Below are 5,759 nucleotides of genomic sequence, written 5' to 3' on the forward strand. Positions count from 1 at the left end.
TCAGAGAGTAAGAAGAGCATACTACTAGATCTAAAAGACTTCTAGGATACTAAGTGTGATCTCAAATAAGCTAAAAATATGCCGTAAGTGTCACAACATCTTGGGCCATTTCATCCTTAGGATAAATCTGCCATCGCTAAGAGCAAATGCTAAGAAGAGAATTCTCGGCAGAGTGCTCCAGACGTAGAGTTATAATTCAACTCCGCCAGTCACTAGATGAATTTAAAAAGATAACGCTTAGGTATTTAGTATATTGGTATTCCTAACAAGAACTCTACAAATAAAGTACTATTATCCCAATTTTACAAATAAAGAAACTAAAGCAGAGAGATGTTGAGTAACTTTCCCAAGCTCACACAGTCTATAACAACTTGAGCTAGGACTCAAACCCTAAGATCTACCAAAGATAGTGCCTTTTCCCTTTTCCTCTTTCTACTGCAAACATTCCAAGACAGAATTTGCTCAGGTGTGGTAGGTGATAAAAAGGCTACATAGAGCCAGTGTGGCTATCCTGTCACCCAGGAGAGCTTTTCTAGAAATCTACCCATAAGAAATAATCAGCATTTCAAATCAAAATTTATGTCCTAGAATTTTATTCATTCTCACACTTTAAATATCCAATAATTGGTTAAATAAATCATGGTAGATACAATGGTATAGTATAACTTAGTATAGTATATAATAGTATAAATTATTAATTATTATAAGAATATGAATATTATATGATTTTCATTAAAAGGAGCAGAATACAAAATTATTTAGACAGCGTGGTTTAAATATATATCTATATATGTGTATACCTATATAATATACTTAGTATATACATGTATGTATGTATAGGTATATATGTATACACTAAGTATATTCTATTAGTATATACTAAGTATATTATATACACACACACATACATAATATATACAAAATTATTTAGGCAGTGTGGTTTAAATATATATACCTATATAATATACTTAGTATATACATATATATACTTAGTATATACATATATATACACACATATATATTATATATACTTAGTACATATACATGCATACATATGTATACATATATATGTATGTGTACTAAGTATATTATATTAGTATATACTAAGTATATTACATATTTTATATATATATACATATATACGTAGGAAAAAGAAGGGTATAAATCAAGACGTTAACATGTTTATCACTAAGTATTGCAAGTGATTTGGATTACATTTATATATCTTATCTTTATCTTCAAAACTTTCTAATATTAGTTTTAATCACTTATAATTTAAAAAAGCCAATAAGCAGCATTTAAAAGAAGATTCAATGCAGTCTTTGAAAATTAAGAAAGAAAAGAAGAAAGTTAGAAGAAAGAAATCCAGTAGACTAGGTGCCTCCTCTTGTCTATATTCATCAAAAAACCAAGAAGTAAAGAGAGTCCCTACCAGTAGCAGGCTCGGCAAAGATGAGATACAGCAAGTCACTGATGAAAAGAGAGTAAACAATAGGGGGGCATCTTACCAGCACACCCACACAGGTTTCCAGTGGCACTCCTGGTGCCATCTTCAAAAAAGGGATGGCAAAAGAAAAATCAGGGAAAGTATAATGCACTCACTGTTTATAAAAACATTCAGGGAAAAATCAAAATAAGCCTTTGAATTCAGAAATTAAAAAGAAATAAAAATAGAGGATGGAAACTACTCTATATAATATTATAATGGCGGATGCATGTCAGTATGCCATTTGTCAAAAACCCCAGAATGAACAGCATCCAGAGTGAACTGTTAATGTAAACTGTGGACTCTGGGGCATAATCATGTGTCGATGTAGGTTCATCTATTGTAACAAATGTACCACTCTAAAGTCAATAACGGGAAATGGTGTTTCTCTGTGTGTGTGTGTGTGTGTGTGTGTGTGCGTGTGTGTGCGTGTGCGCGCGCGCTCGCGTGGAGGTGGCATCTATGGAAACTTGCCGTGCTTTCCACTCAATTTTGCTCTGAACCTACAATTGTTCTAAAACATAAAGTTTTTAAAGTAAAAAACAAAATAAAAAAGAAATGAAAATGGAATTTTCTTGTAAAATCTAGCACAAGTCTCTAACCATTCTAACTTTAAGTTATGAAATCACAAAGAGATTGAATCGGATTAATTTAACTTAAGTTGATTTAATTGAATTTGATTTCATTGAATTTAAATGTTCATATAGTAGTCTCCTCTCATCCTCACACCATCACAAGGAGGGTAAGAACACTACTACCATAAGATATTCTGAGAGAGAGAGAGACCACATTCCCGTAACTTTTATGACAGTACAGTACGTTGTCATAATTGTTCTATTGCATTATTACATAGTAGTTACTGTTAATCTCTTAGTGTGCCTAATTTATAAATTAAATTTTATCATAGATATCTATGTATCAGAGAAAAAAAGCATGTGATTTCAGGCTTCTGCTGGGAGTCTTGGAACATATTCCCCAAGGAATGTGCCCCTATATTTTATGCCTGTATTCCTCAAGAGGTAGGAAATTTTTTTTAATGTTTATTTATTTTTGAGAGAGAGATAGACAGAGGACAAGCAGGGGAGGGGCAGAGAGGGGGGGAGACACAGAACGTGAAGCAGGCTCCGGGCTCTGTGCCCGACACGGGGCTCGAACCCATGAACCGTGAGATCATGACCTGAGCCAAAGTCGGATGCTTAACTGACTGAGCCACCCAGGCATCCCGGAAAACTATTTTTTTAAGAAAAGTGGGTGTGGGGGGCCGGTATGGGTGCAAAATGATAGGTAAGTAGGTAGATACTATGCATTTACAAAACACCTAGCTAGGCACTAGTACTAACTACTGGAGATAAAACAAAGGCAAATGCTTGTCCTTTAAGGGACTGTAGCCTAGCAGAGAGGCAGACGTGCCAACCATCAGGGCTCCTGCCTACTGACCTGCATACTGTGTTGCATTAACCCCAGAGGGGGCATCCTCATAGTAAGCTAGGAAATGAATGACAGAACTTAGAGTTGCTCAGCAGTCCTATAAGGAGTTACAAAACGAAAAGAGGTGGGCTGTGGGGCCATAAGTGACCAGGCACCCAGTGTCTTTGTGGGAGTGATGAAAGCTTCATAGGTTAGGTGACACAGTACATGAAACTAATGGGAGGGAAAGAAGGAGGGCAGGTTCCACGTGTGAGCAAAAGCAGGATTAGGGAAGAGAAGATAACGTCCCATGTCTCTGGAAAGCAAAGTGCAAGGTGCGTAGTGACAAAAGGTGAACTGGAGAAGTAGGCAGGGACCTCACAGGGAGGAGACAGAAAGTCACAGTTTTATACTGGGGCAGGACGTGAAGAGACCTGAAGTGCTTTGAATTAGGACATGACATGATGAGATTTTTAGATTAAAACAAACAATAATAACCCTTGGGTAGCAAGGAGAGAATCTATACTAAAGACAGGAAGACCGTCAACTCAATGTTGGCAGTAATCTGACAACAACGAGGTCCCAAATGAGGGTAAATGGTGTGACTGAGGTGGGAGGAGGCAAGGGGGAGGGAAGGGAAGAGACCAAGAGCTAGAATCCTGGCAGCTAGTGTCTAATTGAACATGGTAGTGAGTGAGAAGAAAAACTCTCAAAGGACTTCCCAGGCACTGGGCTTGGTCACTGGATGTGGTCTTTCCAGAAGAGAAAATATAAGGGCCATATTCCAAGGAAGAGATGAGAAGAAACGGTGCTTTCAGGATCTATAGCTCCCCTATGTGTGTTATGGGGACACACGTCAAAGGACCATACATCCTGCCGAGGGAAGTGTGCTTGTCAGCTGGCAGTCAGCCTCTGTTTCCCCAGAGGGCAGGGAAACACTGATGCTGGACCTGAACTCAGGTGAGCGGAGTTTCCTCTCCTCTAAGGGATGATCATCAGCTGCTTTTCTGGGGAATGCTGGCAGGATAGAGCATGTGTCATCTCTGATCAGGAGGGCACTTAGCTAGTGTCTTCATACATGGGAAGAACACGAATGAAATTGAAATAGGCATGCATTCAATGAAAAACATCCAATTAAGAAAAACAGATCATTAACTATCTTTCCATACTAGCATCAAAGACACCTTTATTAATTATATAACTGGACAAAACTGTCTGAAAGGCATTCCATAAAAATCATTAAAGTCTATCATTCAAGAGATTTTAGGGAACCGAAGTTCAAATATCAAATGACAGACATAAAGCAACGACCCTCAGGCTTAAAGTGACTCCACGTGGACAAATACATAAATACCAAAGTATGTAGTTTGAAGAAGGTGAGCTCAAAGAGTTGCACATGGAGGCAAAAACACAGAAAAACAGTCACCTCCCTTTCAAAACACCAAGGAAAGCTTCATCGAGTACATACTCTTTTCGCTGTGTGTAGAATGATGAGCTTGGATTTCTGGGAATAGGATAACTTTCCACACAGAAGACATAGCCCAGAGTGGTTTGTAACGAGTGGGAGAATTTGGTGAAAGCAGAACCATGTCCATCTTCTCAGGGAGAGATAAGATGCAGGATCTTGGAGGTACGAGGTGGTGATCACAGATGAAACTTTCAATGGGAAGCCATTCTGAGTACTACGGTGACTAATGTGTGCACTTAATTACAGTAAGTAACCGCTGTATTGAGTCAAACTAGGAGCACATGCAAATCCCCCCCCCCCCGCCCCCAGATTGTGGCTTATTAGAGAGAAGTGAATTTTGATTACATCATAGTTTTATTATGCATTCTTCCCAGGCTTAAGTTGAGTGTTGTTACTCCTATTGTAAGTTTCCAGTTTTCAAGTATAATGACAATGTGCCTCTTGCATATTTTAGGAATTAAAAATAGATTTCTATTTCAGGTGAGAGAAATAACTGCCTGGGAAGAGGAACTCTTGAACCACAAGGAAATTATTTTCATCCAAATATCCTTAGTGATTAAAAAATAAAAAGAGACTGAAAAGAATCCAGAACAGTGTCAATACTGCAGTATTTCTGCCACAACATGTTAGTGCAGTGAGCACTTTTATAACACCATCCGTATAACCTTTACTGCTGGTAACTGTACGGGCAGAACAGGTTTTGCAAACTATGACTTGTAAACAGAAATTTACCAGGCTAGAATTCTTGTAATCCTTGTAAAAATTAATAATGATGTTTATTTTAAAATAACACCCAAACAAAGGCAGTGATTTAAATGTTTTAATGTACAAATCAGAAGGCATTTAGAATGGAGTACATTTTGGGGGTGTTCAGCTGGCTCAGTCAGTTAAGCCTCAGAGTCTTGATTTCAGCTCAGGTCATGACCTCACGGTCTGAGAAACGGAGCCCCATATCCCATTCTGCACTGACAGCATGGAGCCTGCTTGGGATTCTCTCTCTACCTCTCTCTCTCTGCTCCTCCCCCGCTCTCTCTCCTTCTCTCTCACAAAATAAATAAATAACCATTCTAAATAAAGAGAGAGAATTGAGTACATTTTTAAGTCTTCCTCAACCTCACACTCCATTGTGTGCCAAATAGTAATGGAATAATGGCACTAACAAAACAATTTTTACTGAACACATATTACGTGCAGGGCATTGTCCTTAAGTCTTTTTCATGTGCTGGGTTATCTAAACCACACAAATCCCTGCGAGGAGTTACCTTACATGATGGAAAACGTCAGCACTATCTACAGTTTCAGACCCTGAAACTTTTCTGGTAAAGATTACTTAATGTGTTTTGAGTATTATTAACAGGAGACAGGACACCATGTAAAAAAATTCAATTCCTGAATTCA

This window comes from Prionailurus bengalensis, chromosome B2, assembly GCF_016509475.1.
Source record: "Prionailurus bengalensis isolate Pbe53 chromosome B2, Fcat_Pben_1.1_paternal_pri, whole genome shotgun sequence".
NCBI classification, from domain to species: Eukaryota; Metazoa; Chordata; class Mammalia; order Carnivora; family Felidae; genus Prionailurus; species Prionailurus bengalensis.